Below are 13,788 nucleotides of genomic sequence, written 5' to 3'. Positions count from 1 at the left end.
AAATATCGATATGCTATATTGCAAATCTTGGCTCCATAATTGTTTATAATTGCACATTATCATTGCACAGTTCTATATATCAATTTAGATATTAGATTGACTATATATAAATGTGGATATTATCACCCACCTCTAATTTGATGAATGCACCTATAAGGCATGAAGATATATTAAAATCTCTAATGATTTTCTGTAAAGCTGCCTTGAAATGATGTATATTGTAAAAGCGCTTTACAAACCAAATTGACTTGACTTGATTTTTACTTGTGCAGTCTGACTGTTGGGCTCTGTAGCAACATATAGTCATTTTCCTGATAACAATAAAGTGCAAAAGCAGGTCCCAGACCCGTGTGGATCGTCGTTTTGTGCTGTGGCTGATCTAGATCATCTTCTAGCCCAGGACCCTGTCTCTGCCCCTGACTCAGAGGTTAGCGAGGGATCAGCCTCGAGCTGATTATACTAACAAGCTCTTGATTGGGCCGAACTCTTTCAGTATTCTAGGTCACTACATTTAGTTAGTCTCTGGAAATGAGGTTATGTATATTTGTTCACCGACAAAATACCGCTGTGGTGTAGTTGATGCCATTGTAACACTTTATTGTTAATATGGTCCATAAATTTAGTTCATATATCTCTGTCAAGGATACATGAGGTTATCAATTTCACGAAAAAAGTATTGTTTTATATTGCCAAGGCTTTTTGGAATTGGTGTTACAATAATTTCTTGTTTGGACATTTTTGCTTTTCGTCACTACATTTGGTTTATGTCTCTGTGAAACTGATATAGTTTTTTTTTTTTTTTTTTAGTAACTGCTGTGGTACACTGTTAGATAATGATATGATAACTAAATTATGTCAAGATGTTTTTCCATTATTTAACTTAGTTTCAATTTTATTTTATTTTTTATTATTTTTTTATTATTATTATGGGAAGTTCATCAAGATTGATTAGAAAATAAATAAGTTGTAAAGACTTGTACAGCCACATTTTTTTTAAAGCTCAGTTTATTGGAAATGTTCTCTAGTGATTTTTTTATATATTTAATTTTTTTACAAATATATTAATATATTTTAAAATATATTAATTTTAAAGTTAATATTTCTGATCCCATTGGCATATTTTTATTTTTATTTTATTTTATTATTTTAAGTATAAACTTACTTATTTTTGATACAGAAAATAACTTGTCATTTTGAGTCTCAAAAAAATGTATCATCAAAGTTTAGATGGTTGTACTGAAAAACTACAAAATTACTGAAAAATAATATATATATTTTTTAAAAGTGAGTAATTCCCCATGAAAATCCAGAAAGTAATAAATGATGATGTTAAGATAGTTTTAGTCTCGGCTCCGTCCTCCTCCACAGCGAAACTCACTCAACAACCACAACCACTGACAATCACTCCAGTGTTCATCTGCTATTTTCAGCGTTTAGCTCATTGATTGATCGCCTGTGATCCTTATTTTGAAATCACAAAGCCGAACAACAATCTCTTTTGTGTTGGGAGTGTGTAATTTGGTGCCCATCGGGGTGCAAGTCAGGGTCCGAGTGGCTCTGAAGCGATGGTGGAGAGATTACATTATGAAAGACTCGGGTTAGCTGGGTTAAGATCAGCTGTTTTTAGCTCTCTCTGGATGCAGGTGGTGTTTCAGATTGTGTGTGTGTTCTTGGGTCTTTGAATTGAAATGTGTGCTGGAGGCAAACAGCGATGCTGCAGGTGCATTGACTCCCTCATAGAGGCGCTCTGGAGCAGCAGATGTGTGTCAAAGCACTGAAATCAGCCTCGAAGTATCACACTCCAGAAGATAAATAAATGTTTTTCTCACTATTCTGTTAAATCCAGTGTATCAAGTCCTCCGTGAAAACCCAAAGACAAGTACGTCTGAGCTTCTGTTTTCAGCGTTATCAAAGTAAATATTGCAATCTCCAAGCACCATCAAAGTTACATTAAAATAGTACAACTGGTGCACTATATTCTGCACCTTCAGCAGTCATGTGATCATTTTGTGAGAGGAACAGGTGCAAATTTATGGAAGCCCATATCCTCCACATAAGAAATTGTTTGATAAATCATGATATGATATAATTATGATATCATAAATTGAAATGGACAAAAAAAAAAAAACATAATTATGATGACAAATTGAATTTGTGAGAAGTCATATGAATGATATGTTATAAAAATGTCAATGACTTAAATGTTAAATGTTAAATGTATTACGACATAAAAAGCCATAACTATGACATTGAAATTATCAGATAAAAAAAAAAAAACATAATTATAAACAAAAAAAGTCTTAGTTATGGAGATAAACTTTTTATATCATACTTGTTTTTGTGAAAATGTTACTTTTTATGTCATGACTTTTTATCTCATAATTAACTACATTTGTAATTTTTACTCCATCTCATAAATTTGACTTGGTTATTGTCAGAATTTAGGCTTTTTGTCAGTATGAATTTTTATCTCATAATTGTCAAGCCAGCAAAGTCCATTTCTACTTTTCATCTTATAAACTTGAATTACTATGCCATAATTTCAAAAAAATTTTATTTAATAATTTAGACTTTTATGAAAATTTGTCTTTTTATACCAATTTACTTTTTAACTCATAATTTTGACTTTTCATCTCATAAATTAGATTATCTCATAATTCCGATTTGTCGTAATTGATTTTTTTTTTGTCAATTTATGACTTTTTTTACCTCATAATTTGAATCTGTTTTTTTAATCTCATAATTATGTCATTATGTAAAGAACTTCTGTTCAAAAATCAAATCATAATGGATCCAGTTAACTTAATGCATGTTTGTAATGCATTATTTCAAGAAAAAAAAAAAGTTTCACCTAGTTTCACGACTATCTTTTTAGCCTGATCTCATCGAGGCCGACCAAATTTTTTGATAACAAGTAGCCAAAAACAGATTCCATCCTCGTACATGACATCCACTTTTCACCATTCAGTCATTTCTCAATGTATAAAATCAAGTCAAGTTGCTGTATATCCCAAATATGCCACATTCTGGAAGTAAATGCTATTTCAGCGTCCAATATTCAATGTTATGAATGCTGTTTCATGTTGTTTCTGTTCATTACACACCCAAGAACACGGTCCATTTCTACACGACTTGGCATAAACCAAGATTTTCCGCTCTTCAAAGCAAGTTTAATGTTTATCCATCTGTTATCAGAGCAGCACAAACCTGCTCACTGCCAGACTAACTATTCTAGTTAGCAGATATGGCAGGTTTGTTTGTGTGCTGTTTCTAAACAGGCTCTCTAATCAATAAGCCTGTGAACGGAGACATCTGTGTTTCCAGACTTTAATTAGACACTAATGGCAATGTTGTGCCAAACTGCTTGTACACACACACACACACACACACACACTATCCTTCCATGTTAGCGCAGGATTAACAGTGACTACTGGAAGCCACAGGCAGTGTTGTACATCGGTAACACACACATCAGTCATAAATACACTCGAAGTTTGACAGCTGAACCCTGTGAATAAGTTATATAAGCAGTAGAAGTTGTAAAAAACCCATCAAATTGCTGCAACCCTTGGGTTTCTCCCTAGTTAAAATAAATAAACCTCCAAGCTTCTCAAGTTTGGGCCCAAAGTCCTATGGTTATCTCTCTTGTATAATTTCTCTTATTTTCAAGATATTTCTTTTCTCTCTCTCTCTCTCTCTGGTAATCATGCTCTTCCTCTCTTATAGAGGGTTTAGAGCAGATGTCCTCCTGCTTGTCAGACCGCCTCACAGGTGCATTCTGGGTCTTTGCCATCAGCAGTGTAATTGCTTCTTCACTCGGGTGTGTTGTGGCTGTATTTGGGTCTCAGTGGAGCACTTGTCAACAGTCTCTGTTTTCCAGGAAGTCCTGGCTGTAGATTATGATGTAAATTAGGCAGACTGTCACCTGGACACCTGAGTGCAGGAGGTGTTATCTGTGCTGATGTGGTTTCAGTTTAGTGCAGAAAGATTCGTTGTCCGTTTACTGGAAGAAATGAATCTTAGGAGATAAAAAAAACAATCAGATAGTTACTTAATCTTCTGTTGTGCAAACATGTTTTTAGTTCAATCTCTTTTTCTTTTTTGTGGGGTTTTGTAATTTGACTTAGACATCCTTATGTTGCAGTGGATAAATACATCCCTGTTTGCCTCTAGGTTTCACATAAATGGTTTTATAGCAGATATTCCCTAAAACACAAACCGATGGCATGTTTAATTTCCTTTTGGAGCTATAAAAAGCTGTTTATGTGGTTGTGGGGCTCAGTGCAGCCATGGGCATCATGAATGACCCAGACATCTGTGTCATGAACAGCATGCTCTCTTTGAGTCCAGGGGTGAGGACCTTCGAAAATGTTCCTAGGGGTTTTCTTTTTTGTATTAGTATTTTTAATAATTTTCTTTTTCTGACCTAATCCGAGTGTTATATGAATGTTATTAAGTGAGTCTTTTAGAGTATTCATAGAGAACTTGAAAAGACAAAAAGCAAATGGGCTTTATGTCCATGATAAATGTGGATTAATACATTATATGCTCTCTTTAAAGTTTTACATTTCCTGTACATTTTTTTTATATAAGTTCTCCATAAGTTCTATTTTAGTAATTTTAAGTTAGTTACCAATAAACTATTATACGTCTATATGCATACGTTTTAAGTTCACTATAAGTTGTTTTAAATGTTGTCTTTTATAATTTTAAGTTTGATATAGGTTAGTTATCAATCTGCATCTCTACTATTGCATCTCTATTTAGAGTGCTTGCAATACTGACAGATGAAAATCTCTTTAAAATAAATAAAAATTAAATTGACAGTCATCACCTAAATAAATAAATAAATAAATAAAGATGCATAAAAAGCTGAGATTCAGAAGAGGAAGTCACATTGCACAGGAGTGTTTACATGCGGTTTTATGACGCTAATGTGAACATGTCCCACTTCTTAAATTTAGTTGTTCTGTAGTCATGATGTTGTGTTTGTGGTTTTGTGACTCTCGTGTTCCTGCAGACCTGCATATTATACACTTTTTGTCTGTGTTTGATAAAGCACTGAAAAGACAGATTTTAAAGGTCAACGCCACAGAGAGTCTCCTTCGGGTCACTGGATTAAAACACTGAGAGCTCAGCTGGATTCAGATGGTTCAAAGGTCTTAGATGAACAAAAAGCATACTGTACAGTATATACTTGCATACTGACAACTTCTTTAAAAAAAACTACTATGTGACAGTATGGAATCTGGAGTCTAAGCATGGAAATTCATGAAAGCATGTGTGTTTTCTCTTGCTGTCACATCACTGTGCTCACTCTCTGTGCTTTCTCTTTCAGAGTGCACACCTAAGAAGACCTTAAATTATAAAGACATCGAGATTGAGTTGATTTCTATCTGTCTGTCGGATGATATCTTGTAGTCCAGGTGCAGTTCTATACAAATGCGCTTGCTCTGGATGGGCATCAGACACACTAGTTCCGGCTGTAAGTACACTATCAGTATCACTATTGCTGTTAGTATCTGCCTGACACCACTGATCCAGGCCATAGACAGTATTTCCTTCTCTGTCAGAGATATTAAAACAATCAGCTTCAGAGGGCTGGTTTTATCCGTCAGACTCCCTCTTTGCAAATCACAAAAGATAAATGAAGCAAAAGACAAACGGGTGAATAATTTTTTTTCTTTCCTTTCAAATGAAGCTCGAATAGTCTGTAAAGATAAATGGTAATAGATTGCTTCTGTTCAACTATTTTTAGCGTTTCCTTGTACATTTCTGTGTCGTCCCATCAGATGTGCACCAAGATGACAGAAGTCACATGAACTTTGAAACGGAACAGAATTTAGGACCCGCGACAGCATAGGGACGTTCACCTCTTTGTGTAAATCTGGCTCTGGGAACACTGAGCAATCTATGACTACCGGACTGAAGTGCTTGAGAAGGGTTATGTGGACATAGAAGTTCAGATAGATATGAGGGGACTAAGTTGTTTAGGGACTTAAAAACAAAAACTAGGGTTTTGAGCTCAACTCTGAACTGGACAGGCAGCAGATACGATGTGAGTGGATTTATGGAGGCCCAATAAAAGTCTCGATGACGCATTTTGGACAAACTGGAGACGGGCCGAGGAAGTAGTGTTCATTCCACAATAAATTTAGCTACAGTAGTCTAACCGTGATGTTAGAAAAGCTTGAATCACTCTTTCAAAATCTTGAAAAGAGAGAAAATACTTAATAAAATAAATAAATAAATAAAACAGGATCTAACCACTGCATTTGTGAAGTTTCCACTCACTGTCAAGCAAAATTCAGAAATTCAAAAAGTTCAAAAAGTTCAAAGTTCAAAAGTTTTTAACTAGAGTATTGGCTTGAAATGTTGATGTGGTGATCGTTAACAAACTTTGTGGGAATGCCACTAGGGGGACCACATAATATGGTTTCAGTTTTCTTTTCACGTAGATTAAGAAAATTAAACTCTATTAGAGGGCCCAGATAGATGTTACTTTAGTGTTTAAGGGGCAAATAAATCTGGGTGTCACTGGTGTAGCAATGAAAAGATAACAGTACTTTTGTAAAATAGAGCCCAATGGGAGCATATATAGAGAAAAAAGGGTAGGAGCTAGTATAGATCCCTGTGGGACCCCCTATGGGAGATTGGCAGCTGATGACATGAGGTTGCTAAGACGAACTAAGAAACTCCTGTCCTTTAAATAGGAACTAAACCAGCTTAAAACTGTTCCCGCCATTCCCACATAGGACTCGAGATGGGCGATAAGAATCTTTAGATCGACCATGTCAAATGTCGTGTCATGTCAAATAAATAAATAAATAAATGCAGCAGTAAGATCTAACATCTCACCCTGGTCACCCTGGTCAGTTACCAAATAAAAATAGTTTAAAACCTTTAGTAAAGCAGACTCGGTGCTGTGAAATGTTCTAAAAGCTGACAAAAAATGTTTCATAGACACAGTTTTGAAGCAGAAAAGACAGGAATTGAACAACTTTTTCAATAATTTTAGAAAGAACAGTCAGATTACAAATGGGCCTATAATTTGAAGTATCAGCAGGGTCAAGTTTTGGCTTCTTTAGATATATATATAGGAGAGGGAATGATATCCAATAAGCAAAAAGTAGGTTTTAATTGAGAAATTATTTCTTGTAGGGCAGGCAAAGAGATGGGTTTGAAAACACTCCAGATGAGAATGCAAGGAAGAGATTTGGGGGTGTCAATATTGAATTCGAGTCTCGAGTCACTATTAAGAAAAAATCTGTGAAAATATTTTGGGTGTTAAAGATTGTATTATTTGATCTTTTGCATGTGGATTGAGAACAGAGTCATTAATAATAATTTTAAAAAAAGAACCTTAGGCTTTTGACAATTTTGATTAATAATGTCGGAGTAGTAATCAATTTTAGCAATTTGTGCTGCTTTTTTCCAGGACCAGAAATATTAGTCATCACGACATTACAGGAGGTGAAATTCTTTCTCTGTGCTGTTTGGGGAGGACTGGGCAGATAAACAATGACTGTTTACCAAAGAGCTGTTTTGGCAGACTGTAATGTCCTCGACTTATCCATCTCCGAAAATAGAGCAATGAATCCACAACCTGAGCAAGAACAGCTCTAAATCTACTTGAACGATTTCATCCCTCCCTTCCCACGGACGTACAGTTTCAATTTGATTGTTTAATATCACAACACACCCACTACTCTTTTTAAAACCTAGATAGCAGTCCACCTAGATTTGCATTGTAATTTAATTGTAGTATACAAAAGCTGACCCAACAGTAGGTCCAGAATGCATTGCAGTATGAGAATAAGAAGTTATTGTAAGTGTGCGTATTTCATTCAGTACAGGAAAGTACCTAATATAGACACTAAAATGTACCCAGTAAAATGTATTTTTATGATTGAGAACTGTGAACAAACACATTATCTAAGCATTGAGTACCCAGTCTACTGTTGGCATACAAGGGTGCTCTGAGTGCTTGATGTGGCTTGTGGTATTTTTAGATGGTTATCACCCACAAGGTGAAAATTATTCATCAACAGAGTTACTCTGTATTTTTTTATTGGGTCACTATTCACTACTGTGTGTGTGTGCACTAGGATAGGTGAAATTCAAGTCCAAAAGTGAGTTTTGATTGAATTACTTCTGTAGGTCTGTGCTGCTTGAGCTGCAAACTGTTAAAGATGGATCAATCTGATTTGATGAACTGGTTCAATAGTTCGCCAAAAAGAAAGGTTCACAAGAATGATTTCTTCACAAACTAAACATCAGTTTAGTATATAGTACTATAGTGAGTCGAAATGAGATTGCAGTAAAAAATTGTAGTTGATATCCCATCCTGTTTATTCATTTAAGTTGAGAGCATTGAAATTAATGTTTTGAAAAATGTAGTAATCCATAAGTATTTTTCGTACATACAGGAGTTTGTGCGCTGATAAAAGTAAACATACTGCAGAAATAGTGTGAGTCTTGTCATGTGCTATTCTGAACCTAGTGACTCTGTATGTTGGTGATTTTTCACCGCAGCTCTGTCAGCTCACGCACACATACACACAACCATGCATCCTGTCACACACACTTCCCCTGATGAGGTTTACTCAGCAACAAGAGCTGTCTGCTGTTCCCACGGAAACAAAGCAAATCTATGCATGCCGTGACATCTCTCGTCAGCCAATCTGAGCGGCCTCGCTCTCTCTGTCTGCCTCTCTAGATCTGCTTTAAATCTCTATCACGCCAACCCACAGCACTGCATGAACATCTCTACTCACTGTAAATTAAATGCATCTCATTCATAAAGTGTTTGTATTCTAAATCGCCTGGCTCTTTGTAGCCTTGAGACATACAGGATCAACTGCAGAATGCCTCATGACTGTAATGTAGCATCTGACAAGGGGCACTTCCTGTTTTGATTGTGTTTACAGGAGATCGCCGTGGCAACACTTCAAATATTCAAACACTCATCACCAAAATTCCAAATTGAATTTGCAACAACGTTCTGACCTCAGAGGAGCTGGAAATCACACACACGCGTCACTCTGACCAGAGATGCACCGCGTGGGATGGACAGGTGCCACGAAGCACTTATAGTGACACACAGCACTGCAGAGAAAGACGACTTATAATCAGCATGAAGTCCAGTATATTTTGCAGCTTTATTCCGATACCTCTCCATTTATGGTCTGATTGACATGTAAAAATCAAACAGAGCTATAAAAGAGAAATATATCTTTCCGACTGTAGAAAATTTGATGCCGAGAAATTAAGAAGCGCTCACTGAAGCACTGTTAACATGACATATCAGCTGGTGCGCTGATATAAACCATTGACTCTCAGATAAAGACAACCAGTTAATTTGGAAAAAGTGCAGTTTGTATCAGACACTCAATGGCGTTCTTGGCCGTGCTTTTGTACACCTCTGCAATTGCTGTAAATGTTAGCACAAGGACAAGCATCATCTGAAAAGCTGCTTCTGAGTTTGTTTTAAGATCTTAAAGCTGCCCCGTCTCTCTCTTTCTCTCCCTGTCCGTTTCCATTAGCTGCACTGAAAGGCTGTGGTCAGGATGAAAGGCTTGTCGTTTGGCTGTGATGTCTTTCTCCTGCATGAATAAGCATATCCAAGAATCTCCAGACCCCCAGGGGCCTCATGGACACTGTCCCCTGCTCCGGGCCTCCTCTCTCAGGACACTGCTCTGCTGCCTTTCTACTGCTGTAGATGTTACCAAACAAAAGACAGAGCAGCAGCTTTCCTACTACACATTCCAATTAGATCCAAGCGGGTTTTGCTCAGACCCTTTGATGAAATGTATTTTGTTCTCCAAAAAAAAAAAAAAAAAAAAAATTACGGGAATCGATGTAAAAAAGATTGAGGTACTGAGAGTCGAGAATCGATTCTATTAAAAGGCTACAAAAAGCCTCTTTCAGTTCAACAGAGCAAATCATTTATTAACTTCTCAGTCGCTCCCTAGTGATGTGAAGACACTTTTATTCTATAGCTCTTTATAGAATAGATTGCTTTAAAGTAAGCAGCTTTACAGCATTAAACATGAAAACACTGTCAGTGTCGCGTGTAAATAGAATTACTACCCCATATAGCTATATAGCTGCTTTCCAGTGTTTTTATTTACTTCTGACCTTGACCGCCCGAACAGAAGAAATTAAATGTAAAGGATTTCCGCATATTTCCAAAAATAATATATTTAGAGGAGTTTGAAAATCAAGAATTGATTCCAAAATTGGGAACTGACTTCGCCAAAGGGAATCGACTTCCCATTAATAGCCTTTTTCAGTTCAATAGAGCTGAATCATTAAATCGCCCCTTGGTCACTCGCAAATAGTGAAATGAAGTCACAATAATTCCATAGCACTTTATAGCACTATATTTTAGAATGATTTGAACCAATAAATAAAATAAAAAACAGTGTCAGTCTCACTTTCAATTAGAATTGCAACTTGAATTTCTAGTGTAAAGCAGCTCTCCAGTGTGTTGATGTTACTTGCATCTGACTTCAACAGACTGAACCAAATAAATGAACCCTAGAAGATCACATTAGGCTGGGAATCGATTCCAAAAAGAGTCATTTAAGAGGTGTTGGAATTCAAATTTTTGGAATTGATTCTGTCAAAGGCAACTGACTCCTCTTTAAAAGCAATTTTTAAGGCACTTTTGTTTTATAGCACTTTATACAATAGATTTCATTTAAGGCAAACAGCTTTAAACAGTGCTCATGTTGTTAATTGTGTCTGACTTCAATAGACTGAACAGAAAAAAAAAAAAATGAACAGGAGAAGATTAGCATTGGGTTGGGAGTCTATTCCAAAAAGAATCGATTCAGAAGCGTTGGGAATTGACAATTGATACCTAAGTTCTGACTCCTCTTTAATAGACCTTATCAATGCAATGGAGCTAATTTGGTCACTAACAGTGATGTGTCTAATTCATTTCCACAAACTGGTTCATTTGGACTGTTCTTTTCAATGAATTAGTTAAACAAACAAACATTGAAGCTGTTCTCTTAATGTTACATAATGCCATCACTAGAGCATATTTCTTCGATTCAGTGTTATATTAATGGCATGCTGAAGCATCCAAATGAAGCCATATGTGTGAATGCATATTGCTGATTAAGACTAATACCTTTCATTCAGTTAATGAGGTTTGTTGCTATGGCTTCATTCCGTTATCCTTGCATAATTTCCAAAACGTATTTTGTTTTTGGTCTGATTTTTGTTCTTAATGGTGTTACATCAATTCATTCTTTGAGTATAATGGTGCCTGAAGCTTATGCAGAGAAGTGGTTATTGAGATGGAGAGATGGAAAGAATGCAGGTGAAAAGTCAATGTGTGTGTCCTTCGATGATATGAGTCCTCCAGTGTGTCTGTGTCTGTGTGTGTACCAGGAAGATAGGTTCTCAGTAAGAGTGCACCACATCTCTGTTTATAATAAACTAGAGACCCGCTGTCCTGCCAGGGGTATCATTTACTGAACCACCCTTGACTCCTCACTTACATCCCAGAGACACATTTTCAGGAGTTCAAGTCTCCATGTGTTTTTCCTATTTCATATCATTGCTGTCTAGGAGAAACAAGATTTACAACAGAAACTGTTCATGATTTTCTTGCCTACACTCTTAAGAATAAAGGTTCTTTATGGGCATTGATGGTTCAAGGACCTTGAACGTCCTTGGAACCTTTCCATTCCATTCTAACAAAAGTTTCTTTAGATTATTAAAAGATTCTCTACACTAAGGAAAGTTATGACGCCTAGTGTTTTAAAATCCGATTTATAAAGTCATGTAACATATTCCACCCTTAAGTTACTTTGTCTCAGATTCCATTTGGAATTAAAGGGAACATTTAAAACAGAACCAAATGAGTCAGCAGTTGCAGAGTTTACATCTGAGCAGCTTGGATCATTTGATGAGATCATACTGAGATCTTTAGGTTTTGATTCCAGGCCTTCTGAAACTCTAGAGGAGACACAAGTGGGATTACTAGGGTACTTTCATCATCTAGACTTCAGTAAAAAGTCTCTGATTTATATCCATTTGGTCTCATTCTGTCTAGGAGAAACGGATCTTTCTTTCCTAGACTGATTTTTCTTTGATTCTAACTCAAAGAGAGGTAAAAAGGTCTCACTTGTGGCTTGAGTCATGTCTGATGTCTGGCTCTAATGTCAACATCTCATGATGATACTGGCTGCAGTGTTTGAGTTGAACTGATTCAGTGTTTCACACAATCGTTTAAACACTTGTTTGTCTGTCGGCCTGTTCTTGACAGTCTGTCAAGAATTTCTTTCGAGCAGCAATCTCTCTCTCTCTCTCAATCTCTCTCGCTCTCAGCATGGGGTGACACATTGTTCTACTTCATCAGATGGCAGACAGAGAAGTTTAAAAGACTTTGGCCCACTCGAAACCAGCTGGAGCCGTGAATGGAGCTGTGGAGTTGAGATCAAGGGATGTGTTTTTGGCTTCAGGGGAGCCCAGAACGAGCCTGTCTGATCTTGTCTGGAGCGCTGCCTGGCATGGAATGGAAAATACCCACCTCCTGCATGAAAATCAAGGAGAGGGAGAGGTGAAAAATGGTGTGTGGATCAGATGGATGGTCTGACATATGTGTGAGAGCCTGTGTGTGTGTGTGTGTGTGTGTCTCAGTGATCGAGCGAGAGAGGAGGATAGGAGACTGGCTCCAGGAGAGGAAAGGCCCTCCTGTGGTGTCGCCGTGTTTAATCACATTACGAACTCTCAGAAAACCTGGAGCTTGAGACCCACTGCAGTCCACTGAGCTGATGGTGAACGCTGTCAGGAATGTGTCCTGGTCAGATTTAAGCACAGAATCAGAAGAAAGAATAAGATATCATGTTTGGCCTGAAAAACAATTAAGCTTGTTCACAATGGCACAGTGTTTCTACGTAATATGCTTACATGTTATGTTTGTGTGTGTGTGTGTGTGTGTGTGTGTGTGTGTGTGTGTGTGTGTAGAAAGTCAATATTTTTTATTTACAGGTTCTAAAGTAATTAAATTTTGCATTAATCTCAATTTTGGTCCAACATGTGCTGGATAAGATGTGACGTTGCACATTAGTTATGACAAACTAAATAATGCATATGTTATCATATATATAATAAAAATGCATATTATTAATATAATTTATTTAATAATGATTTTCTGTCTACTTGAAATCAATATTGTATGTGTGGATTGAATCATCAATTTACATTAAGGCCACTGCATGATATTAACAAGAGGCTGATTAAATAATATTTATGTTTGTTTTACAAATCAATGTGGTTTCTGGTTAAAAAGCAGCATGTTTAAGGGATGGTGAAGAGCACTTTCTTTATGGAAATATGTGGAATGGGGCTTGACTGAACATTTTTCTTAGAAAAGGAGTAACCTTTTGCAAAAGGATGCCTCTTGCACCTGTGCATCAAACTAACCCCAAGTGAACTCAACACAGATTTACCGCACTTCTCTCCTCACATCTCCACCCCTCCGGTCTCTCGCTCTTAGCGCTCTTGTTCCAGTTCTGCCGATCCACTCCTGGTTTTCATTCTCGCATGTTCCCTGTGTGTGTAAAAGTAGGTCAGTGTTTGCTTTGTATTATTCAGCAACTGGGCTGATTGGAGATTGGGAGAGAGGGAGGGAAGGAGAGTAGAGGTCTTTAATGCAATCTCAAGGATGCGTGCTCATCCAAGCCTTGTTGCATTCATGTTTGTGTGTGTGTTTCGCAGTCTCATGCCAGCCAGTGTCTCGATGGCTCATTAGCAGGAGTTGCTGCT

The sequence above is a fragment of the Carassius auratus genome, chromosome 3, assembly GCF_003368295.1.
Source record: "Carassius auratus strain Wakin chromosome 3, ASM336829v1, whole genome shotgun sequence".
In the NCBI taxonomy this organism is placed as follows: domain Eukaryota; kingdom Metazoa; phylum Chordata; class Actinopteri; order Cypriniformes; family Cyprinidae; genus Carassius; species Carassius auratus.
Note: the sequence above shows the minus strand (reverse complement) of the source record.